Raw genomic sequence first — 27,916 nt, 5'->3', positions numbered from 1 at the left:
TATGATCCGAGACAACTACTCGGGTACGAAACCTCTGTAGCAAAGTCTCGTCATCGGGACAGACATAGTCCACCGGATTAATATCGGGGCAGGCCTCATTCACGATCCCAAGGGCCGTGTCCCAGCCAGTCCTAAAAAATCCAGGGAAGACTGAGTCGTCCCTCACTCTCATGGACTGAGTAAACTCATCTGAGTCCAGATAGTTATCAATCACTTTATCTTTCTCAGCCTGCAGCACAACCAGCTCAGCGTTGGACTCCCCGAGCTCTTCCTCCTTACACTTGAACTTCTTCTCTAGAGCATCATACTTCTTCTGCTGCCTCCTGAGGGCATTGTCTGCTTTGTCGGAAGCCCTCTTCCATGATTCGGCTTGCCTCACAGCGCCTTGAAAATAGGCGTTAGACTGAAATGAAACAATAGACAAATGTGTAAGGCAAATAAATGCTACAAATAAGAAAGATAAATTCCAAGAAATAGTCATACCGAGGCTAAGGACTGGGCTCCCATGAGCTTGATCCTCTTCAAGTCAGAAGTAACCACCACATCCGTGAAGTCTTTGGGAGTTACGCCGTGGTAAGACCAATCCCAGGCGTGTTTCATCGATCCAACCACGGTATCCCCTCTGCGGAATCCCTAGAGAGGCTGAAAGGCACCCGTGGCAGCAGGGACAGGAGCAGCAGTAGTGATAGGGGCACTATGGCCCTCAACTCCGTCAGCTGGAACCTCCACCATGGGTTCCTTGTGCTTCCGTAGGAAGCTAGGCTCCGTAGCCTTTCCTCTAATATCTAGGCCCGCAAGACTAGCCTTCTTCATTCTAGAAGTTTCCTCAACAAGGGGCATGTTATCCTCGTTGATCTCCTTGGCAGCTGCAAGACAAGATAAAAAACAAAATAAGTGGCGTCAATAATGCATGAAATGAAAAAAAATTGAGAAGGGAAGAAAAATACCCTGTTGAGAAATAGAGGATAGCCCCACATGGATGAGGGAAAACTTCTCTAAAAGAGTCCAGCTGGTATTAGTACCGTCATCTCGAGTAAGCTCATTATAAATGATAGTTTCCTCGGGGGTTAAGTGAATAGATTTGAGGCTACCATCACTAACCTTCCCGAAGGAAGATCTGAAAAGTGTGCCCCAGTCGCCATTCTCCCACCTTAACCCGACAAAACTATTCCTCCAATTTTGGTTATTATCGGGAATAGAGGCACTGTTAAAGATATACTTACACTTGGGCCTTTGTTTAACATAGACCCAACCACAGTTACCAGAAGAACTGTTGTAACATTGAAAAACTTTCCTAAAAACAGCTACAGATAGGGGAAAACCTTCCCTAAGGCAGTAAACCATAAAACATAAAATGTTCCTCCAAGTGTTTGGAGGAAGCTGGCATGGGTTAATTTGTAAATCAACTAGAAGATGAGGAATGAAGGGATGAAAAGGGAACCTAAACCCAGCATCGAGGGCATCTGTATAGATAAAAAGAGTGTCAGGTTTCCAGTGGCAAGTACGGTCGCCACCAGAAACTGGAACTAATCTAAGGGGAGGAAGAACATTATAACGTGCATTTAATTTATTGAAATCTATGTTGTGCCAAGTGTTACAATGATTAAAAGAGTCGAGATGTGCAGTGGAGGGATACTCGTCCCCCCAAGTGTTAATCATATCAATCAAAGACATATAGGAAGAGCGGATCTCGATATCCTTACCTCGTTTAGAAACCGAGGCTATCTTGGCCGCTCTCTCGGAATTCTTATTAGCCATTAATGAAGCTTGGAAAAACCTTGAAACCTTGGAAGGGACTTGGCCGAAAATTTTCTAAAAATGAGGAAGGAGGGAGAAAAGGAGAGTGTTTGAGAGTTTGAGGATTTAAATGAGAAGTGTGAAGAAACACACTCCCCCCCCCCATCCCGCAACTCTTATATAGGCACCTGAAAGCCAAATTGGGCCTCAGAAAGCCCATTTTAGCCCAAAAAATAGAGAATTCTGGAAAGTTCCAGAAGACTTTGGATGAATTCTAGAAAAAAAGAAAATCTTTTGAAAATTCTGGAAGAATCTAGAAAAAACTTAGAAGAACCTAGAATTTGGGCTCAGGGATAAGACCCAATTATCTTGAAAAACCCAAGTGTTTAGGGCTCAAGAGGCCCAGTGCCAAGGCCCAAATGCAAAAAGCCCAGTTTGAGGCCCAAATATTTTTTTAAAAAAAAGAAAAAAAAGGAAAAAGGGTGGAAGAGAAGCCCAGTTAAAAAAATGGGCTCAAAAACAAAAAACCCAGTTGAATAAATGGGCCCAAGAATGAGCGCAATAAAGATAAGCCCAGAAAAGGGCCCAGATATTTGAATTAAAGGAGAACCCAATCAAAAAGGGGGATGGCTCAAGATAAAGGCCCAGGAAAATAGGAATAAAATGTTGATTTTCTAACCTAATTCGACCAGAACCTCAATTTTATTCCTGGTCGAATACTTTTCCTTGAAAATGTCTTCGACTAAGGTGAAAAGAAGGGCTAATTCGGTCAAAATGCTAAATCCTGACCTTTTTTCTTAACCGTGAGAAGTTTGTCGACCAGAAAGCAAGGCGAAATCCTGGTCGAATGGATCCTGTCCGAAATTTTATCGACCTGGGCTTAAAAGAAGGCTAATTCGGTCAAAAAATGAGGAATCCTGACGGAAAGGAAATTTCCTGCTCGCCAAAAAAAAAATAATAATATATAGAGTAAAATCCTGGTCGAAATTCGACCAGGAAGTGAGGTCAAATGGATCTTGCTCAAATTTCTGTCGACCAGGGCAATTAGAGGCCTAATTCGACCAGGATCCTGGTCGAATAGGATTTCTGGTCGAACCAGGTATAAAAAAAAGAGAAAGAAAAAAAAGAAAGAAAAAAAAGAAAAAAGGGGGAAGAAAAATCTTAGAAAAAAATAATAATTGAAGGAAATTCCTTAAAATATTTCCTGAAAATAAATTTTTTTTCAGAAAATAAGGAAAAATTCCTGAAAATTAAGGAAAAATCCCAGAATTAAGGGAAAAAATCCTGAAAATTAAGGAAAAATCCCAGAATTAAGGGAAAAATTCCTGAAAATTAAGGAAAAATAATAATTAAGGGAAAATTCTTGAAAATTAAGGAAAAATCACAGAGTTCAGGAAAATTCCTGGAAATTAAGATAATTCCTAAATAATAGGGATTAAATTAAATCAACGTAAATGTGTAGGTCACTCCACACTTTACGCAAAACGATACTTTGCAAGGGAACGAACGAACTTAACTTCTACGAAACCTAGTCACTGTTTCCCAGAAGTTGGGGGGAAAATGATAGGGAATAAATAAATCATGATTACGTAGTTAATGTTGTATTAATTACATATGATTTGGGTTGCAAGGCCCAATAAGAAGATGTATGATATTCAGACCAAAAAGGTTAACACATTGATCAGGCCTGATGGACCAGATCAGGCCTGATGGAACAAAGAAGGCCTAAAATCCTGAATATTAATTAATTTCGTAATTAATTAATAAGGGAGAAAAACAACTATTAAGATGAGTCCTGGTGGGGATATAAATCCTTGTATATTGGCCTCCAAGGAACCTCATGGGATAAGGAATCAGCTTCCTACTTCCTAGGACTCCAAAGTCCATTCTAATTCAGAGACTTGACCACCAAGTCTCCTATACCAAGTCCAATTCAAGGACTCCCAATATCTATATAAGGAGCCTCAACCCACAAATCAGAACTACATTTTTTGACTTGATTCTTGGCAATCAGCAAGGTAAGTATGCATCTTGTTAAGGCAGATCGAGTCACGAAACACAAGAGCAGTCAAATCGAGCCTCGAAGCTCACGTTCCTTAGTAATAAATACAGTAATCATATACCTTAGTTTTTAATCCATAACAGAAGCGTTCCTGGTGGTCGATTCAATAAGACATTAGCAATTTGCCCTATTTAGTTCTCCAGAGTCTTGATAGAAACAGCCTGGCTTTTGCACATAAGCCGCAACTCCTCCAATTCAGATTTTTCATTCAAAGATAGACATGCACCATGAGTTTGTTATTTTGGTGTAATTTGTTGCTGAAAACTAGGAGGGTTGAATAGCTTATTTCCAAACTACTGGAACGGCTGTTGCATAGCATTCTGATTGTTGTTCCAGCTGAAGTTAGGATGATTCCAGTTGTCAGGATGATAAGTGTCTGGAACTGGTTGCTGCGATCTCTGAAAGTTGCTCACAAACTGAGCTGAGTCACTAGATATAGTGTATCGCTCCATCACATGCGGACCTGCACACAGCTCACAAACACTAATTATCTACTTAACACCATTGTTAGCCAGAGAATCGACCTTCATAGACAACGCCTTTAGTTTAGCAGTGATAGCCGTAGCTGTATTCACTTCAAGAACTTCTTCTACCTTGCCCTGTGGACATCTCTAGGTTGGATACTGATATTCATTAGCAGCCATCAGTTCAATTAGATCACAAGCTTCCTCATAGCTCTTTGCCCATAATGCTCCACCTGCTGCTGCATCGAGCATGGGTCTGGACTGTGCTCCCAACCCATTATAAAAACAAGTGATGATCATCCAATCAGGAATTTCATGATGAGGACACTTCCTAAGCATCTCCTTGTAGCGCTCCCAAGCTTCACACAAGGATTCTCCCATTTACTGCGCAAATTGAGTAATAGCGTTTCTGAATGCAGCTATCTTCGCCATAGGGAAGAATTTAGTGAGAAACTTTTGAGCAAGATCTTCCCAAGTAGCAATCGAACCAGCTGGTAGAGAGTGTGAGAAGCTCTTAGCCTTGCCCCTCAGAGAGAATGGGAAAAGTCTCAGCTTAATAGCATCTTCAGAAACACCATTGAACCTGAAGGTGTCGTAGATCTCTATGAAATCCCTAATATGTGTATTGGGATCTTCCGTTGGAGAACCCCCAAACTGGACTGAATTCTGTACCCATTGAATTATGTCAGGCTTGATCTCAAAGGTATTAGCTGTGAGATACCTTAGTTTTTAATAAATACAACAATCATGTACCTTAGTTTTTAATCCATAACAGAAGCGTTCCTGGTGGTCGATTCAATAAGGCATTAGCAATTTGCCCTATTTGGTTCTCCAGAGTCTTGATAGAAACAGCCTGGCTTTTGCACATAAGCCGCAACTCCTCCAATTCAGATTTTTCATTCGAAGATAGACATGCACCATGAGTTTGTTGTTTTGGTGTAATTTGTTGCTGAAAACTAGGAAGGTTGAATAGCTTATTTCCAAACTACTGGAACGGCTGTTGCACCGCATTCTGATTGTTGTTCCAGCTGAAGTTAGGATGATTCCAGTTGTCAGGATGATAAGTGTCTGGAACTGGTTGCTGCGATCTCTGAAAGTTGCTCACAAACTGAGCTGAGTCACTCGATATAGTGTATTGCTCCGTCACATGCGGACCTGCACACAGCTCACAAACACTAATTATCTGCTTAACACCATAGTTAGCCAGAGAATCGACCTTCATAGACAACGCCTTTAGTTTAGCAGTGATAGCCGTAGCTGTATCCACTTCAAGAACTCCTTCTACCTTGCCCTGTGGACATCTCTAGGTTGGATACTGATATTCATTAGCAGCCATCAGTTCAATTAGATCATCAGCTTCCTCATAGCTCTTTGCCCATAATGCTCCGCCTGCTGCTGCATCGAGCATGGGTCTGGACTGTGCTCCCAACCCATTGTAAAAACAAGTGATGATCATCCAATCAGGAATTTCATGATGAGGACACTTCCTAAGCATCTCCTTGTAGCGCTCCCAAGCTTCACACAAAGATTCTCCCATTTACTGCGCAAATTGAGTAATAGCGTTTCTGAATGCAGCTATCTTCGCCATAGGGAAGAATTTAGTGAGAAACTTTTGAGCAAGATCTTCCCAAGTAGCAATCGAACCAGCTGATAGAGAGTGTAACCAGCTCTTAGCCTTGTCCCTCAGAGAGAATGGGCAAAAGTCTCAGCTTAATAGCATCTTCAGAAACACCATTGAACCTGAAGGTGTTGCAGATCTCTATGAAATCCCTAATATGTGTATTGGGATCTTCCGTTGGAGAACCCCCAAACTGGACTGAATTCTGTACCCATTGAATTATGTCAGGCTTGATCTCAAAGGTATTAGCTGTGATAGCTGGTCTGACAAAGCTAGATTGAATGTCATTGATCTTGGGTTGAGAAAAATCCATCAAGGCTTTCGTTCGTGCGGCTGGATCTCCTATTGTAATGAGTACCTGAAACACAAACAAATAAATCGTAAAAGTAAAAGAATCCAAGTCAGTGAACTTTGACAACCACTGATGACAAGCACATAAACTAAAAATTAACACCGAGTCCCCGACAACGGCGCCAAAAACTTGTTAGGGTGAAAGATGGTATCTATCTTGATTACATAGGGCAAGTAAGATGGTTAAAATTACCTACGAATCATCCATAACAAATACATTAACCTATGCTAGCATGGCAAGTTCTAAACCTCTATATTCATTGTCGCTTCAATAGAGATTAACATGCTATCTTATATGTTAGCTATGCACATAAGACAAATAAGCACAACCAATACTAGGATATCAATCAATCACCATACACAAAGGTATCGAAATAATATAATTATTGAAATCCATAAGTAAATCCGCTAAAATCCCATGACAACGATTAGTTCATAATCGAATTCATGGTCACCATGGGTTCCAATGAAAGCATGGTATGAAACAAGGTCTTAGTAAACTGAATAATAATTAAAGTACGAATAAACGAGATCTAGGTTCAACAAGAATGAAAACGAGCATCCAAAGTTACAACAAATTCAAAGAATCACAAGTTGAAAATAAGATCTTCTTTTTCGGAGTTGTTCTGTGCTTCTAGGTCTTCTCCTTGGTATCCCAATCTTCCCGGATGATGAAAACCCTTTTTTTAAGTATATATACGCCCCTAGTGGACGTGGACCCTTAAAATCGTAAAATTTCACTCAAAAAAGGCTTTTTCAGCAAAATTAGCGACCAGCCACGCCTCAGGCGGCCGCCTCAGCTCTCCAGGAGGGCGCCTCAGCTGTCAAGCGGTCGCGTCACATCCCAGGCAGGCGCCTGGAGCCTGTTTGGAAAAAATTCTGATGAATCTTGTTTTGGCTATAACTTGAGTTCTACTCGTCAGAATTAGGCGATTCAACTGCCCACGCGAAGCTAACGAGATTCTCTAAAACTTGAAAATGGCCTTGGATTCCAAATCTGATCACTTTTTATCATATTTCCTTTAAAAGCTCCTTTCTTCATTTAACTGATACCTGAAATGTAATAACACAAAAACACATCAAAATACCAACAACTTGAGTCCAAAACATCAATTTAAGATTGTAATAAAGCGTTCCAAGTGGATATAAAATCCACTTATCAGAGGATGCAACTAGAAATGAGCTTATATCCTTATTAAGCACTACAGTTTGTTAGGAAACTGCAGTATGGCTGGGCTGGGTTGCACTCACCTATCCATCCTTATCCTAAGGGTTTCTTTGATTTTCACCCCGTCCCTCACCAAGCTCACTTCCCTTCACACTCCCCTTTTGGTTTTGAGTGGATTTTACAACTAGTTTCATTTGAGAGAAACTAGAGGGGCTTTCCTTGACTTGGATTTGGAAACTTTTGGTTTTGTGGCTTGGGTAGGCACCTGTTTGGTCACTGTCACAGGTGCCATGACCACAGTTAATTGCAAAAAAGCAAGTGGTTGAGAAGTAGTAGGGATAGAAATATCTACCTCACTTACCTGAGGTTTTTCCATGATTGGCATATAAACAAAGGGAACATCCTTGTGGTGATTTTCCCTATTCAAGTCAGCAATAATTCTTCTCTATTGGACCCAACAATCTAACTTGTTTATTGGGTTCACAATTGAGAGATCCTCTTAACAAAATTAGCTAACATAATAAAGAATCTAGCATAATAGATGTTCTTAGACCTCTTCTTTATGTCTCCTAATTTACCCCTAATTCATACATGACAGAAGTACTGAAATTGAAATACTTATCATTTAAAAATATATAAAGCATATGAACAAGTGAGTAAGTTACAGCATCAAAATTGCTAATTTTTCCAGAAAACACCTTAATAAAGGAATCACATAGAAAGCTCCATTTTTTCCTAAGACTCATTCTCCTAACATCACCTAACTTAGTGGCATCAAGAGCATAACCCATAGAAACTAGCATGTTACTCACATTAGTGTCTGTGTATGGAGCATGTTAGGTCACACAACACTATAGAAGGGGGTTGAATATAGTGTTTATACAAATAAATCGATTTAGAAAACAAGTAATAGTAATAAAGTTTATTCAATATAATAAGCTCTGTTACAAAGTAGGTTAAACTACTCTCTCAGTGATGTACAATATCACTAAGAGCTGCTAGGTTATAATGAATAATATTCTCGTGAATGATAACACAAAAAGTGTAAACCCTAAGCTGTGTTTATATAGTACACAGTTACAAGATATCTTCTAATTTATATGGAATATAATTCTGTCTCCTAAAATATATCAATCAGATATTATCTTTTACAAGTCTTCTAGTCGTCCAACTCTTCATGCATATCTTCTTTTGTTTTAGTCCAGATCCTCTCCTGTAAATCAACTGCATTCCTTATCTAAAGTACCCGTACTTAAGTCCTGATATAAATCCTGACGGCCTTAAGTTCTGATATAAGTTCTGACTTCAGTAAGTTCTGATTTCTAGTAAGTCCTGATATTATGTTCTAAAAGTAAACACAACAGATTAGACATGACATCACAAATATATCTAACAATCTCCCTCAACTTGTAAATTATGAAAAATATACAAGTTAATAGATTTGATGATGTCAAAAACATTTAAGTACAAATGCAATGAGAGTTTATTTAGACAACTAACTATAACCTACAGTCCTTGCAGCTTTTACCAATTTTACTGAGTCAATCTGAATCCAAAGTGATTCTTGACAAAGATTGATATCAGCTCCTCTTCTACATTTCTCAGGACTTGAGCTAATGTAGCCTTGACTTGCTTCATTTCTTCATCTTGACTTCCAATCTGGTAGATTGCAGTCATAAGTGCTGAGATGTGATTTTTTTCCAATCCATCACCAAGTCTGATTACCCTTGGATGAGATGAGTCTTCATTATAGCACAAACATTTCTCTTTCAGAATAACTTCTAGCTTAGCAGAATTTTTCTTCATAGGAATTTAACTTCCATCATTTTCAACTATATTTGGAATAAATTATGCAACCCTTAATCCAGAGATTCTGGCTTTATCCCTTATGGTCTTCATTATGAAATTTGACCATCTTCTAGAAATCTCAGACTTTATCTCCAAAAGATAATGAAAGAATTGAAGTTCTTTCAGAGATTTATTCAACACATCTGATTCTGACATTCTGTATGTTCTTCCATCTTCAAGAAATAGAATCAGCTTTTCTTTGACATTACTCTTATCATGAGCATCCGGTACCACTTGAACAGATATAACCTTGTCAAGGTGTTTCTGTGTAACTTCCTCAAGAGGTTTGTCAGTTAATAAGAATGGATCTCTAGTAATTACTTCAACTCCTGTTTTGATCTTGGCTTCTTCAAAACCTAATCCAGCTATGTCTCTTGCTTCTCTGGCTTTCAATCCAACAGTCATGAAATCAGATAGCAGTTGACTTTTCTTAGGATCTGATGGTTTAACATTTTTCCATAGGAGTTTCCTCTTATCAACAATTGCCATCTTGTTCAAATCAACTTGAGTTATGTAAGAGGTTGATGTCTTGATAACTTGATCAGGATTTGCTGTTTCATTTATACCTTATTGGTCTGAAATGTCTTCACTCTTAATAACTTGATCTATGTCAGAGGTTGTCTTAGATTCTTCTCTCACCTTTCTTCTTTTCAGAGTTTCAACAGTTTCATCTTCTGCAGCTGTATCATCAAAAACCTGAACCATTTTGCACATAAGTTTCATCAGGATTTGAGGAATCTTCATCTCCTGTTTCTTTGTTGGTTCATCAATCTTTCCTTTCCCTTTTGCCTTGGGATCAATTTTACCTTGTGATCTTGTCTTGGGCTTTGAAGCCTCAGAAGTTGACATTTCCTTGATCATAATGCATTTTGCCTTAGGCCTTGAAGGCTTCTTTGCATTAGAAGCTTTAGATTTAAGATTTGTCTTCTCAGCTGCAAATCTAGCTTCTTCCTCCTTTAGAGTCTCTAAATCCATTCCAGGATTATGCTTGAGAAATAATCTTCTAGAAATCTTTTCATCAAGTGTCTGAATCTTGGGATCCTTATAGTAGACAGTAGTCTCCCTTCCCTTAAGCTTCAGAGTTTGTAAAAACTTCTGAGAGGCTTGACTTCCTCCTTGAATGAGAATATCAGAACTTGATATCAAACTTTGATTATCAAAACTTGCTATCATAGTTTGAGCATTTATAGCTTCAGAACTTGAATTCTTCTATGTAGAAGATTTGCTAGAATCAGAAATTAGTTTCTTTGAAGAAACTTTGCTGCTTTGCCTTTGACCTTGACCTTTGCCCTTGCTAGGGTTAACCAGGTCATCTTCTTTATCATCCTTCTTCGAGTCTTGACTTCCACCTTGAATGAGAACATCAGACTTTGTCATTAGAATTTGATAATCAGAACTTGTTGTCAGAACTTGATCTTCAATTTCAAAACTTGTGAGAAACAAGGTTTGATCTGTAGCTGAAGTCTTCTTTCCTTCCTTATCACTCCTCTGAATAGTAGATGTATCAGAAATTTTACTATCAGGTACTTTAACTTGCTTTCCTTCACTTTGACCTTAACCTTTGCTAGGGTTTCCCTGGTCATCTTCAGAATCATCCTTTTTCTTCAGTGTCTTGCTAATTGAGCATTTGGACTTAACTACCTTCTCCCCATTTTTGGCATCATCTTGAAGGAGCAGTGAAAGAAGGAGTTCCACTGAAGATTGGATTTCATTGAGTTTTACTTGTTGAGAGGCTTGATTCTGCAGGACCTCGGTCAGTTGGGCCTGTTGCTTTTCTTGAGCCTCCTCAATGGCTTCCACTTTCTCTTTAATTGATCTAATAAACCTCTTTTTATCTAGTTTAATCTCCATGTCCAGCTTATTAACTGTTTCTTGAAGTTTATCAACCTTCGCTTGAGTTGTGGAGTGTAGACCTTGAAGACTTTTAGTACTGAGAGCTGTGACTTTTAGTTGTGCTTTAAAATCAGAATTTGTCAACAACTCATCAGCTTTTGCAATATGATCTGACAGAACTTTTGAGCTGGGAATGAAGTCGGGTTCATTCCACTTCTTGGTCCACTCAACACCTCTGCGAGTTTCTTCCTAAGGAACATGAGCATCTTCTTCAACAAATTTTAACAATGCCTCCTTTCCAAGAATTGGAGCATTTACTGGAGCACTATCTCCAGAACTTGAAAGAATCTCATCATCTTCTGACAAATACTAAAGTGTGTGTCACTGAAGGTGATTCTGGTACAACTTCATCTGTTTCCACATCCAGAATTGGTGTGGTAGGAACTTCAGCATTTAGTGGAGAAACAAGTGGAGTTATCTCATTTGATGGTTCTTCCAGATACAAGACCGTTGGTATGTTCATCCTGTGAATATCAATTTTAGGACTTAATCCTGAATCTTCAACTGTAACAGTTTCTTTGATTGGAGAGACAGGAGGTGTGATCATTGTATCTTGAACAGTGACTTCAGCTTGAGGTGGAGGTGGCAAATGTGGCGCCCTCCAAACCTGTATCAGAAGTTTGGGGTCCACACACACACCTTAATTATAACCTGCTTATAACAATAATAAAGATAATAATAATATATGTAGTGACCCTACTTACCAACCACCACAGACCGCAACAGGTTAAAGTATGCACACAAGCCACATACACTAATATATTACAAACCATTCAAATCCCAACTATTTTAAACTCAAACTGAGTATTAAACATTATTACAAACTTTTACAAACTTAAATTATTCCAAAAGAAGCCTACTAGCTCAGTTTCCTCAACCTGAACCCCTAGCTCTCGCGCTGGACTGGGGATCCTCTTTACCAACTGGTTCCTTTTTAACTGGAAAGAATATAAACAACATCGCACAAATGAGCTACTAGCTCAGCAAGTCACAATGACAAAACTGAGAATAATGATCATCAGATGAATATGGTTATGATATCAAGTGAATAATGGATTATGATTTAGAATTGGATATTATACTTTTAATTTAAAAAAACCAAGGTTAGGCTGCTGATCAGTCACGCACTAACCCCGAGCAAGGTACACAGCATTGCTCTAACTACTGGATCCAAGGCACACATTGGCCTAACTTGACCATTATATGGTCTGACCACGAATCTGGTCCACAATTTTATAAAAACAATCCAATTCTAACATAATAACAGAATATGCAATAATAAACAATAACCAAAATCAGTAACAACAATAAATGTTTAACAGTGAAAGGGTTTAAATCCTTGTAAGGATCAACAAGGTATTTTCAAAGCTTGAATGCTGGGTAATGAAAGAATTGGATAACAAAGGAAACAACGTTTCAGGGTTTCAAGGATTTGGTCTTTCAAAGCATAAGATATCATGGATTGAGTATATAATAATTCAGTTCAGTGTCTGGTATTTAGTTTGAATGTATTTGTGGAGTAGTATCGTAGATTTGTGGTTCTTGTTTGGGTATACAATAATCAATGGATTAGAAAGAATATGGTTCATAGTTCAAGAACAATAACTGAAATCAGGATTTAGGTTTCCGTGCTTCAAAGCACTTGCAATGTCAGCAAGACTATCAAGAATTACAATAACTCGAGAAAGTTCAGAACACTTGCCTGATATTAGCTTACTATCCTGCACTTGCTTTCAATCACAATCGTCTTACTCCTCAACTACCTGTTTTCCTTTCCTATGCCTTGCCTCTTCTGCTCACATATCATAAGCATCTATCAATCATCAACTCACAGGATTCTATTCAACACATACTTCTATCTACCCTTCGTTTTACCCAAATCCGATTAACGGATTGAAATCTATGCAATAACCAAGTAAACACCGAATATATAGACCGATAGTCAAACAACAGGTCACGTATAACACATAATACATCACGTAATCAATGACATATCATTTATAAAGAAGTCTCGGGTCATAAATATGCTTTCGAGTATTTAAAATGATTTTTAAAACATTTTTCGGAATTAAAACGGGTCGTTGGATCAATTTCGGAATAATAAACAGGGTTCGGTTGGCCAATTCTGGTTCCGAAACAATTTTAGAATAATTATCGAGCCTTGGAAATAATTTAGAATAATATTTAAAGCTCGAAACTATTTTTTGGAATTTTTAAATCATTTTTAAATAATTAAATCTAATTAAATAATTAATTAAAAATCAATTAATAATTAATTAAATCAATTAATCAATTAATTTTCGAATTAATTGACCAATTAATCAATTAGAAATTAACTGAAATTAATTAACTAATTAATTTAGATTTATTTGTGAATTAAAAATAATTTTCGGAATTAAAATAATAATTTTTAGAATTTTCAGAAATTAAAAACGAATTTTTATAATAAAAATAAATAGGAAATATGATTTTTAAACATTTTTAAAACAGAAATCCAATTTTTGCAAAGTCTGGAAACTACAGGGACCAAACTGCATCGTTTTCAAAACTGCAGGGACCAAACTGCAATTTTGTAGTCCATTCGCCGAAAAAAGTCGGGGGTGGCCGGAGAAGACGATCCCGGCGTCCTCATCCCACCAACACCTCCAGATCAACACTACACAATACCAGGAACTTGTTCATGCATTCAAAACATTCTAATCATCCCTGTTCTGGCCGGAAATTGGCCAAGAACATCGCCGATTTCCGGCGAACATCGCAAATCTTTAAAACACAACTCCCTTCGATTCAAGCATCCTCTGTTAACGAGCTATATATCAATCGATTGCAAATTTTATAAGGAACACAGCCCACTATAAATCAACAGCTAATAACCCCTGAATCAAAAAACCCCAAATTTCAATTGAAAACATTCATACGGGTTATAAACCCTAATTTTGAAATTCGAAAATTAAACTCAAATTTGAACATGTTATTGAACTCCAAATCAGACGTATGACATATGAAAATCATCAGGAAAACAAGCTCTACAACATGCAATCATCAAATCATACAAACAATCATCCGAACAAAAATTCATATTTTTAATAAAATAAATTCGAAAATAAATAAATTTTTAGAAAAATAACCTTGATTTCTGCAGTGAAACAAAGCTCAGAATCTGATAGAACACCTCAAATCCTTCGTTTTGGTTACTCAAGCTTTAAAAACAGAGATCGGTAACGCCTTCGTTTTGCTGTTTGATTTTTAGAACAGTTTATGTAATTAGGGTTTTTCTCTGAAAATTATATAATTAACTATCTGCAAATGATTTTGATACGAAATAAAATACGGTAAAAAGGCTATTTATAATTATGGAAAATTAGTATCCCGTTGGATCATTCCGGATATAAAACGGTACGTTTATTTGTAAAAACTAATCCAAACGGTATCGGTTTTCGGGATAATTATCCAAATCAGTACAATTTGTACTGTGGTCTTGGTCTCAGCGCCTGGTTACACGTATTATGAAGTGATAATTGGGATAGTTTAATAAAAAGCTCTCGTTTATCGAGAATACGGGTTTTATTGATTTATCGAAACGAATATTGTATCGAAAATGTTGCGTCGGGACCCGCGTAGGACAAACCGTAAGCCGGATCGAAAAAGTCGAAACATGGAAAATGCTCGGAATATTACAATTAGGTTAGGAAGGAGTTATCGAAAGAGTTTCGGGTTCCGAAAACGTAACAACGGTTGACGTCGGTTGGTTCCCGTTTTTATAAAATAGATTTTAATTACCCGGAAAAAGATTTTAGAAATTTCATATGATTCTTATAAATCCATAAACCAACATAAAAATAATTAGGAAGATATGACAATTATCTATATTTTATTTTGGACATATAAAAATTAAAATACTCAATTAATATTATTTTTGAATATTCAAGTACAGATAACACTTAACAATTAACTCACAGAATAGATACTGGGCACACATAATAATATCAAAAATAATTACACGATATATCCTGGATATTACATCCTTCCCCCCTTAAAAGGATTATGTCCTCAGAATCTCCTAAGAAAACTAATGAGGGTACTTTTCTCTCATATCACTTTCTAACTCCCAGGTTGACTCTTCAACCTTTGGGTTTCTCCACAATACTCTTACTAACTTTACCACTTTATTTCTCAATACTTTCTCTCTTTCTTCTAGAATCTCTATCGGACTCTCTACATATGATAAATCTGCCTGAAGCTCTATTGGCTCATATTCTATTACATGCCTGGAGTCTGGATTATATTTCTTAAGCATCGATACATGAAAAACATTGTGAATGTGCTCCATGTGCGGAGGTAACGCCAATTCGTAAGCTACTTTGCCAACGCGCTTTAGGATCTCAAAAGGTCCGACATATCTTGGGCTTAGCTTCCCTTTCTTTCCAAACCTCGTTAGTCCTTTCCATGGTGATACATTCAGTAATACCAAGCTTCCTTCTTCAAATTCCATGTCTTTTCTTGATTGGTCTGCATATTTCCTCTGACGATTTTGAGCGGCTATTAATCTTTTCTGGATAAGTTCAACAACTTCCTTTGTCTGCTGTACCAGTTCAGGTCCAAGTATCTTGCGTTCTCCTACTTCGTCCCAATATATTGGAGATCTACATTTGCGTCCATAAAGGGCTTCATAGGGTGGCATTCCAATACTGGCATGATAACTGTTGTTGTAAGCAAACTCTACCAGGGGTAAATGTTCGTCCCAACTTCCTTTGAAATCAATAGCACAAACACGTAACATATCCTCGATTGTCTGGATCATTCTTTCACTTTGGCCATTCGTTTGGGGGTGATAAGCTATACTCATATTCAGTCTTGTTCCCAAACATTCTTGAAAACTCTTCCAGAATCTTGAATTAAACCTTGGATCTCGATCAGATACGATAGACACTGGAACTCCATGACGAACTACAATTTCTTTTAGGTACATATGGACCAACTTGTCGAGCGAAAATCTTTCATTTATAGGCAGAAAATGAGCTGACTTGGTAAGTCTATCCACTATAACCCAAATGGCATCATGATTAGCCCTTGTCCTTGGTAATCCAACTATGAAATCCATGGTAATATGTTTCCACTTCCACTCTGGAATCTCCAATGGTTGTAGCAATCCGCTTGGTCTCTGATGCTCTGCTTTAACTTTCTGACAGGTATAGCATTTGCTAATCCATTCCGCAATTTCCCTCTTCATATCTGGCCACCAATAATTCTTCTTTAAATCTCTGTACATTTTGGTACTCCCTGGATGGATGGAATATCTTGAACTATGTGCTTCTTGTAAAATTTCATTCTTTAACTCTGTCACTGGTGGAATCCAGATTCTAGATGAAAATCTCAAAATGCCTTGATCATCCTTCTGCGTGCATAATTCTTCACCTACCAAACGATTTATATCTTGATCCATTACATCTTTCTGACATTTCTTTATTTTCTCCAACAACTCCGGCTGGAAAGTCATACTGTACACTTTCACTTCCTCAGGTTTGCAAACTCTAATTTCCAATTCCAATTTCTGAAATTCCTTATATATATCTTCAGGTACTGATAACTCATTTAACTTTTCCTTCCGACTTAATGCGTCTGCCACCACGTTTGCCTTACCGGGATGATAATTAATCGAGCAATCATAATCCTTGATCAATTCTAACCATCTCCTTTGCCTCATATTAAGTTCCTTTTGGGTAAATATATATTTCAAACTTTTGTGATTCGTGAAAATCTCACACTTTTCTCCATACAAATAATGTCTCCAAATCTTCAAAGCAAAAACTATAGCTGCTAGCTCCAAGTCATGAGTAGGATACTTTTGTTCGTGTGGTTTCAATTGCCTTGACGCATACGCAATCACCTTGTCGTGTTGCATAAGAACACATCCTAATCCTTTGTAGGAAGCATCGCTATAAATTATGAAATTCCCTTGATCGTCTGGAAGTGACAAAACAGGTGCCGTGATTAATCTCCGCTTCAACTCCTGGAAACTTTGTTCGCACTTGTCGTTCCATATAAACTTTTCATTCTTTCGTGTAAGCTTTGTTAATGGTGTTGCAATTCTTGAGAAATTCTGAACGAATCGTCGATAATATCCTGCCAATCCCAAGAAACTTCTTACCTCAGTGGGTGTTCTCGGTCTCTCCCAATTCGTAATTGCTTCGATCTTTGCCAGGTCCACTTTGATCCCTTCGTTACTGACTATGTGTCCTAAGAACTGAACTTCTTGTAGCCAAAACTCACACTTCGAGAATTTAGCATATAACTTCTTTTTCCTTAAAATCTCCAAAGCCGTTCTCACATGTTCCGCATAATCCTCTTCCGTCTTTGAATAGATTAAAATATCGTCTATAAACACAATAACAAACTTATCCAAATACTCTTTGAAAATTTTATTCATCAGGTCCATAAACGCTGCCGGGGCATTGGTCAATCCAAAAGACGTCACTAAAAACTCGTAATGCCCATACCTTGTTCTGAAAGCTGTCTTTGGTATATCTTCTGGTTTAATCTTCAGTTGATGATATCCCGATCTTAAATCGATTTTGGAGAAATACTTGGCTCCCTTCAATTGGTCAAACAAATCATCAATTCTGGGTAACGAATACTTATTCTTAATCGTCAATTTGTTGAGCTCCCTATAGTCGATGCACAGTCTCATGCTTCCATCTTTCTTCTTGACAAATAATACCGGTGCACCCCACGGGGATAAGCTGGGTCTAATTACTCCTTTCTCTAACAACTCTTGCAATTGCTTTACTAATTCTTTCATCTCAACGGGCGCCATTCTATACGGGGCCTTGGATACTGGTTCTGTTCCAGGTGCTAAATCGATTGCAAATTCAATTTCTCTATCTGGAGGAAGTCCTGGCAATTCGTCGGGAAATACGTCTGGAAATTCATTCACTACTGGGATATCTTCAAGTTTTGCTGGCTCCTGACTTCTATCAATCACATATGCTACGAAATGCTCGCATCCTTGTCATAGTAACTTCTTGGCTTGAATCATCGTTAAGAACTTCTTGACCTGCTTCTGTCCCTTGAACGTTACTATTCTTTCGTCTGGCATTTTCACCATTACTATCTTATTTCGACAATCTATCTGAGCATCATGCTTAGATAACAAATTCATTCCTAATATAACGTCAAATTCTCCCAACTTAAACGGTATCAAATCTACACAAAACTTACTACCAGAAATCTCAATCTCACAATTCCCACAAACTTGGTTAACAGTTACACGTTCTTGATTTGCTAATTCCACAGTCATTATTTCATTTAAATACCCAACTGGACAATTTAACTTACTAACAAAATCTTGTGAAACAAACGATCGAGTTGCTCCCGAATCTATTAACACTTTGGCACATAAAGAATTCACATTAAGCGTACCTGCCACGACATCCGTATCCTGGATCGCATCCTTCACCGACATGTCAAAAACTCTAGCCCTTGGAGTCTCATTCACTATTGGGGTAGATCCCATAATCCTTAATGCATTATTGACTGGGGCTGGTGTCTTGCAATCCCTGGCCATATGTCCTGGCTTCCCACATTTAAAGCATGTAAATCCAATGACTGGAACTTTCACTGCTGGATTCCGGATAGGTTGATCCTTATTTGCTGGCTCTCTTGCTGGCTGATTTTGGCACTCCCTTGAGTAGTGCCCTTTCTGGTTGCATTTAAAACATACCACGTTCAACTTGTTACAAACTCCTCCATGCTTCCTTCCACAAACTTGACAATCTGGAAAAGTTAATCTCAACTGATTCGGCTGATTCACATTAGCTGGACGGTTGCCCTGGCCTCCGTCTCCTGCATTTTGTCTTCTGAAATTAAAATTTCTCCCTGGCTGAAACTTGCCCTTCTTAAAGTTTGAAAACTTCCCTGTTTGTGACTGACCCTCACTTCCCTCAACTTTCCTTTTCTTGCTTTCCTTATCTTTCTGGAACATCTCACTCTCTGTCTCTGCGATCATAGCCTTCTGTACAACTCCTGCATAGGTATCCAATTCAAAAATGGCTACCTTCCCTCTGATCCATGGTTTCAAACCTTGCTAGAATCTTTTAGCTTTCTTCCTATCAGTATCAACATACGACGGCACATACCTTGACAATTCCTCAAATTTACCCTCATAATCTGTTACCGACATATTCCCTTACTTTAACTCTAAAAACTTCAGCTCCATTTGATCCTGAACAAACTGAGGAAAATACTTTTTTAAAAACAATTCCTTGAACCTTTCCCAACTAATAACATCTGTGCCTTCCAATGTCTTCACCATTTCCCACCAATAGGTGGCCTCATTCTTCAGATAGTAACTTGCAAACTTAACCTTCTGTTCATCTTTCACTTTCACTAAGGCAAATGCCTTTTCTATTTCTTTTAACCAAACATTTGCTTCAATTGGCTCTAAGGAACCCTTGAATTCTGGTGGGTTTACTGCCTGAAAAGTTTTGAAAGTTACCTGGGGATTGGTCTGTCTCTGCTGTTATTGTGCCAGGTGAACTGTTTGTTGGGCCAAGATTTGAAGAATCTGGGCTATTGCTGGGTCCATGGGTCCTGGGTTCACATTCTGGGTTGTATCATCTTGGTTATTATTGTTGTTGGTTTCTTCATTCTGGGTGTTGGTGCGGGTATTTCTTTTGGGAGGCATTTTCTGTAAAGAATCAATCAATTTATTTAGCTTTTGGATCAAATATTTGCATAAAAGAACAGTTTTATAAAACAGGAATATCTCTTTTTGAAAACAGTTGTAACTAAGTAAATTGTATGCTTCTTTACAGAATATAAACAGTTATGGAAAACAGGGTACATGGTATCACAGGGTATAACTGGTGCAATAAAATAAATGACAGTGCTGGAAAGGAAAAAGGTACTGATATATATAGATCAAAAGTTTTAGGGTAGTACAAGCGTAAAGACGCTTCGAAAGTAAAAGCAAAAAGGGTACAATAACCTACTCACTAGTCAACATCGCTAGTCTATAAATACAACTCAAAAGTCTACTAATACACACTATACACTACTATCCATACTACATAACCATAACAACACTGCTCATCATCTCCATCTCTGAATCTCTAACTCATGGCAAATCTGGACCTCCTATCTCCTCAAGCTCCTCTAGAACCCACTTAGCCCACTCCACTAGGAAATCAGGGGTGATGTCCTCATGTGTAGCCTCAGCAATCCTCACAGCAGCTGTTCTACGAAATGCCTGGAGCCTCTCCCTAAGTCGCCTCTCACCACTCCCCATCTCTCTGGTACGCATGATATGCAATAACTCCTGGATCTGACCCTGTAGGAATCGCTGCTCCATAAGGCAAGCCTCAAACTGATGATATGGGACAGGATAGGAAGAGAACTGGAAAGGTACTCCTGTGACTGAATGACTAGTAAAGCCTGAATCAGCAGGTGGGGGTCCTCTGACAGGTGGCCTCATGCCTGGAGGTGGAATAGCCTGCAGTGGTACGGGCTGCAACACCGGTGGAGGTAGAATAGCCAATGCTGGTGGAATCACAGGACGTGGATCCGAAAACGGCACTCCAACTGAAGGCTCTGAGTGATCAGCTGATACGGGAATAAAAGAGTCGGCCATCTCTGCTATCTGAAATTATATCATAATATAAGAATCTCGTACCACGACGCAAACTATACTAATACCGGTTATACCATAACACTCAACCTCTCGACGTTCTATCATCCTATACCTTACTTCTAATCCTATCCCTCTACACATTCCCGTCAACCTAGGCTTGTGTCAGTGACTTATAACCTGTAGCTCTGATACCAAACCTGTGGCGCCCTCCAAACCCGGGTCAGAAGTTTGGGGTCCACACACACACCTTAATTATAACCTGCTTATAACAATAATAAAGATAATAATAATATATGCAGTGACCCTACTTACCAACCACCACGGACCGCAACAGGTTAAAGTATGCACACAAGCCACACACACTAATATATTACAAACCATTCAAATCCCAACTATTTCAAACTCAAACTGAGTATTAAACATTATTACAAACTTTTACAAACTTAAATTATTCCAAAAGAAGCCTACTAGCTCAGTTTCCTCAACCTGAACCCCTAGCTCTCGCGCTGGACTGGGGATCCTCTTTACCAACTGGTTCCTTTTTAATTGGAAAGAATATAAACAACATCGCACAAATGAGCTACTAGCTCAGCAAGTCACAATGACAAAACTGAGAATAATGATCATCAGATGAATATGGTTATGATATCAAGTGAATAATGGATTATGATTTAGAATTGGATATTATACTTTTAATTTAAAAAAACCAAGGTTAGGCTGCTGATCAGTCACGCACTAACCCCGAGCAAGGTACACAACATTGCTCTAACTACTGGATCCAAGGCACACATTGACCTAACTTGACCATTATATGGTCTGACCATGAATCTGGTCCACAATTTTATAAAAACAATCCAATTCTAACATAATAACAGAATATGTAATAATAAACAATAACCGAAATCATTAACAACAATAAATGTTTAACAATTAAAGGGTTTAAATCCTTGTAAGGATCAACAAGGTACTTTCAAAGCTTGAATGCTGGGTAATGAAAGAATTGGATAACAAAGGAAACAACGTTTCAGGGTTTCATGGATTTGGTCTTTCAAAGCATAAGATATCATGGATTGAGTATATAATAATTCAGTTCAGTGTCTGGTATTTAGTTTGTATGTATTTGTGGAGTAGTATCGTAGATTTGTGGTTCTTGTTTGGGTATACAATAATCAATGGATTAGAAAGAATATGGTTCATAGTTCAAGAACAATAACTGAAATCAGGATTTAGGTTTCCGTGCTACAAAGCACTTACAATGTCAGCAAGACTATCAAGAATTACAATATCTCGAGAAAGTTTAGAACACTTGCCTGATATTAGCTTACTATCCTGCACTTGTTTTCAATCACAATCGTCTTACTCCTCAACTACCTGTTTCCCTTTCCTACGCCTTGCCTCTTCTGCTCACATATCATAAGCATCTATCAATCATCAACTCACAGGATTCTATTCAACACATACTTCTATCTACCCTTCGTTTTACCCAAATCCGATTAATGGATTGAAATCTATGCAATAACCAAGTAAACACCGAATATATAGACCGATAGTCAAACAACAGGTCACGTATAACACATAATACATCACGTAATCAATGACATATCATTTATAAAGAAGTCTCGGGTCATAAATATACTTTCGCGTATTTAAAATGATTTTTAAAACATTTTTCGGAATTAAAACGGGTCGTTGGATCAATTTCGGAATAATAAACAGGGTTCGGTTGGCCAATTCTGGTTCCGAAACAATTTTAGAATAATTATCGAGCCTTGAAAATAATTTAGAATAATATTTAAAGCTCGAAACTATTTTTCGGAATTTTTAAATCATTTTTAAATAATTAAATCTAATTAAATAATTAATTAAAAATCAATTAATAATTAATTAAATTAATTAATCAATTAATTTTTGAATTAATTGACCAATTAATCAATTAGAAATTAACTGAAATTAATTAACTAATTAATTTAGATTTATTTGTGAATTAAAAATAATTTTCGGAATTAAAATAATAATTTTTAGAATTTTCAGAAATTAAAAACGAATTTTTATAATAAAAATAAATAGGAAATATGATTTTTAAACATTTTTAAAACAGAAATCCAATTTTTGCAAAGTCTGGAAACTACAGGGACCAAACTGCATCGTTTTCAAAACTGCAGGGACCAAACTGCAATTTTGCAGTCCAGTCGCCGAAAAAAGTCGGGGGTGGCCGGAGAAGACGATCCCGGCGTCCTCATCCCACCAACACCTCCAGATCAACACTACACAATACCAGGAACTTGTTCATGCATTCAAAACATTCTAATCATCCCTGTTCTGGCCGGAAATTGGCCAAGAACATCGCCGGTTTCCGGCGAACATCGCAAATCTTTAAAACACAACTCCCTTCGATTCAAGCATTCTCTGTTAACGAGCTATATATCAATCGATTGCAAATTTTATAAGGAACACAACCCACTATAAATCAACAGCTAATAACCCCTGAATCAAAAACCCCCAAATTTCAATTGAAAACATTCATACGGGTTATAAACCCTAATTTTGAAATTCGAAAATTAAACTCAAATTTGAACATGTTATTGAACTCCAAATCAGACGTATGACATATGAAAATCATCAGGAAAACAAGCTCTACAACATGCAATCATCAAATCATACAAACAATCATCCGAACAAAAATTCATATTTTTAATAAAATAAATTCGAAAATAAATAAATTTTTAGAAAAATAACCTTGATTTCTGCAGTGAAACAAAGCTCAGAATCTGATAGAACACCTCAAATCCTTCGTTTTGGTTACTCAAGCTTTAAAAACAGAGATCGGTAACGCCTTCGTTTTGCTGTTTGATTCTTAGAACAGTTTATGTAATTAGGGTTTTTCTCTGAAAATTATATAATTAACTATCTGCAAATGATTTTGATACGAAATAAAATACGGTAAAAAGGCTATTTATAATTATGGAAAATTAGTATCCCGTTGGATCATTCCGGATATAAAACGGTACGTTTATTTGTAAAAACTGATCCAAACGGTATCGGTTTTCGGGACAATTATCCAAATCAGTACAATTTGTACTGCGGTCTTGGTCTCAGCACCTGGTTACACGTATTACGAAGTGATAATTGGGATAGTTTAATAAAAAGCTCCCGTTTATCGAGAATACGGGTTTTATTGATTTACCGAAACGAATATTGTATCGAAAATGTTGCGCCGGGACCCGCGTAGGACAAACCGTAAGCCGGATCGAAAAAGTCGAAACATGGAAAATGCTCGAAATATTATAATTAGGTTAGGAAGGAGTTCTCGAAAGAGTTTCGGGTTCCGAAAATGTAACAACGGTTGACGTCGGTTGGTTCCCGTTTTTATAAAATAGATTTTAATTACCCGGAAAAAGATTTTAGAAATTTCATATCATTCTTATAAATCCATAAACCAACATAAAAATAATTAGGAAGATATGACAATTATCTATATTTTATTTTGGACATATAAAAATTAAAATACTCAATTAATATTATTTTTGAATATTCAAGTACAGATAACACTTAACAATTAACTCACAGAATAGATACTGGGCACACATAATAATATCAAAAATAATTACACGATATATCCTGGATATTACAGCAAAGCTTCAATCACTATTGGTTCTGATTAGATCCGAGATTCCTGATCCCCTTCCTCAGCTTCTTTATATTGAGCTTGTGTAATTTTCACCCCTGCTCTCTTCTTCTTTGATCTTCTGGATGGTCGAGGAGTTGTTTGAGCGGCATCAGAACTTGAAGTTCTTTCCTGTTTAAAATACCAGATGCCTCAGCTTCATTCTCCTTCTGAGGAGTTACCTCTTCAGCTGCTACCTCCTTCTGAAAAATTTCTTTTTCAGCTTCTATTTCTACAGGTTATGATGTGGGAACCTGTGCCTGCTCATCTTCATCTGATTCATCTCTCAGAATCAACCTTCTCTTTCTCCTTGGTGGAGATTGAGGAACAAATTTTGCTCTTGAAGGTTTGGATCTAGATGTTGTAGAAGATTTTACAACTGGCACCTTTTGGGAAGTACCAGAGGTTGGTTTGGTAGTAAATGCTGATGGTTGTGGTTGAGAAGATTGTGCTGGTTGGAAATAGGTTCTGACGGTAGGCTGTGGTTGAGAGTTGGAAGATTGTGTTGGTGGAGGTTGAGAGGGTGCAACTTCAGGAAATTTGGGTGTATATGTGTTGGGGTCAGAGTTTACTAAGAACTATTTTACAGATTCAGGAATTTGAAGGGGTCATAGTAAGTTTTTCTTAGTATTAGTAGATAACAAGTTTGTGAAAGCTCTTTTAGCAAGTTTAAAATGTTGAATTGACTCACTAAAGTTTTGGGGCTTATCAGGACAACAAAAACTGTAAATGAGTTGACAAAATCTAGCAAAGTAAATAGTATTTGGGTCCTCATTCATCCTATCCCCAATTAAACCCAAAATAGCAGTAGCATAATCAAAATGAGTTTGATTAAGAAGTGCATACCCTATTTGCTGACTCAGAATTGGAATGGCATCAAAGTTGGAGCATTTGTTGGCAAAAGCTCTGGTGATGCAATCAAAGAAAAAACTCCACTCATTTCTAATGTATGGCCTCTGCAGTTGTCCCAGCTTGGACAAACTTTTCTCATAGCCAAGACTGGCCATCATACTTTGTAGAAGTGGCTCCTCAATCTGAGCATTGAAAGTGCAATTTTCTGGCAAGTGTAGAGCTTGTCGAACAATTGACAAGTTAACTAGATGCTCATCTTCCCCTATTGTGAAGATAATGCTTGGGGACCCATTTTCACCACCATCATCATATACCCCGGTCCTCTAAAACTCCAGTATTTGTGTTCCTGAGAGTAATTGTGGTTGGGTCAGAGCATACCCAATCTCATTGTTAGCAAGAAAGTCTTGAACGAAGTGAAGATCTGAAGGAGCATCGTCCTTGCTGAGAATAGCCATGTAGTTGTTGGGGACGAACTTGGCTCCATTAAAGATAACGTCCTTAGGTGCCATATCTGTAAGAAATTAAGTGAAAAAATTGTGTGTTTGCAAGGTGTTTGATAAAATGCCTATAAGAAATAGCTTCAGAGAATATTAGAGAGTGAGGGAGAATAAGAGAGATTAGAAAATAAGAATCGTAGGTAAAATATTGTAAAATCTTTTAACTCTCTTATTTATACACTCCACGTGACAACTGCTATTATTGTGAAGCAGAACAGACTTTTTACACCTGGCAGCATGGAAACAGTCAAAACAGTAATGAGTGGGCACGGTAAACGTGCAGTAATTATTGCTCACATGCTATTACTAAAATAAACACGCAACCCATTAACCAAATTATTATCACTATTTTTATCTCACTTAATTATTTTCTGACAAAATATAACCATTACAGTAAATACTGAAAATAAGTCAAGTAATTAAAATGTGACACGTAAGCATCAAACTTTGCATCAAGATTTGCATCAGAATTTGACTATTATCAGAATTTAACGGTCATCAGAACATGGCTTCCGTACTCAAAAAGTGAGTGACTATTTCTATGATTCTTCACACAAATACTGACCGGTTTCTTCAGAGTTTAATCATCAGAACTTTCATCGGAACTTGTCCTCAGAATTTATGCAAATGATACTTAACTGTTTGTCAGAAACAACTTAATCACCACAGTAATTTTCATCATTCATATGGAGTGATAGTGTGTGCATGTGCAAATGATCAGATAAAGATTAAAGTCTGATAAACTTCAGTATATCTTAGAAATAAGGCATAACTAAGAAAAATGCTTAAAATCTGTCTTTAATTTTGAAGTCTACTATAGAAATAAGGCATAACTAAGAAAAATGCTATTAACAAGATTATTAGATATCTTAAGGGACTATCAACTCTTGGAGTAAAGTACCCTAAAGATATTATGCTTACCATGTTTGGCTATATATATATACAGATTATGCGGGTTGTAAGAAAGACAGGAGAAGCATCTCTGAAGCTGTCAACCTAAGTGACATGAGAAGCATCTCAGGAAGCTGTCAACTTCATGGAAGAAGATTGATTTCCTGTTATGATAAAGAAACAACTTCAAATCCAACAACTCTGTGGAACACTCTATGACAAGGCACCTTCACACCAGGTATCATTACTTTAGAGATCATGTCTTTCAGTCAAAGAATTACTGACAGAAACATTTATTAAATCACTTGATTAAGTTAATTTTTCAAAACTGGTTTGTAAGTGTGGGATATCATTCATTACACATTAGTTGGAAATCCCATATGTAAGAAATTCTTCATATAAGTTCACAAGTATTAAATCTTCAATATTTAAAAGGACATGTGAATTTATCAGTAATCCAGTACCTCGTACTTAGTGCTACTATCTTTACATTAAAGATAGTATCATGAACATTTATCAATATTTCAAGTATCATGATTACAATGTCATATACATTTGTGGTACTTAAGTATTATAGCATTAAGTTTGAACTTTATTTTAATTGATTTAAATTATGACTGTAGACAATTCCATTCCATATCAGTCTCATAATTTAAATTATATGAAAATAACATGCATCATAGTTATTTATATCATGTACGAATAATTGTGATACTTTTAGTATTAGTGATATTATTTAGAATTTTTATTCTAAGTAATCAATGCTTATTTCTAAAATCACTAATATTGAAAGTTGAAGTATTTTCTAAGTTATGTGTATAAAACTCTCAATATTTTATATGCTTAGAAAGTATTTCTAAAATTTCTAATTATCCAGAGAGTGATTGTCATGTATATAAGTCATATATCCTATTGGTGATTATTCAAGGATAATTATGAAAATATTTAAGTACTAGTATCTAACTAATAGATATTTAGTATTTATTTATTTAATATTTGCTTTGGGTAGTTTGGATTAAGAAATTTGAAGCAATTCAATGATTTTATTTGCTCCATAATTCAAACTAACTTAAAATAAATAAGCATCGTGATTGATTATAACTAAATCTATCAACAATTGATATCTAGTATATTGATTGTAATTTATGTGTTATAAGTTAATTATGAGATTTTGGTTTTAGTGAATTTAGCTATGTTAGATGTAATAACCCCAATTTTTGGGAAATTTTGAAACCCTTATGAA

At 37.0% G+C, this 27,916-nt stretch overlaps 2 non-coding genes across 2 annotated transcripts; both read left to right on the top strand.

Moving 5' to 3' along the window:
• The first annotated feature begins 4,573 nt into the window (after positions 1 to 4,573).
• On the top strand, positions 4,574 to 4,680 carry LOC141669876 (small nucleolar RNA R71). Its single transcript, XR_012554123.1, has one exon. It is a non-coding gene; the product is annotated as a small nucleolar RNA R71 (small nucleolar RNA).
• Positions 4,681 to 5,729: 1,049 nt separating this feature from the next.
• On the top strand, positions 5,730 to 5,836 carry LOC141669877 (small nucleolar RNA R71). Its single transcript, XR_012554124.1, has one exon. It is a non-coding gene; the product is annotated as a small nucleolar RNA R71 (small nucleolar RNA).
• The last annotated feature ends 22,080 nt before the right edge of the window (positions 5,837 to 27,916 follow it).

The sequence above is a fragment of the Apium graveolens genome, chromosome 6 (genome assembly GCF_009905375.1).
Source record: "Apium graveolens cultivar Ventura chromosome 6, ASM990537v1, whole genome shotgun sequence".
Classification (NCBI taxonomy): domain Eukaryota; kingdom Viridiplantae; phylum Streptophyta; class Magnoliopsida; order Apiales; family Apiaceae; genus Apium; species Apium graveolens.
Note: the sequence above shows the minus strand (reverse complement) of the source record. Positions and strands in the feature narration are given on the sequence as shown.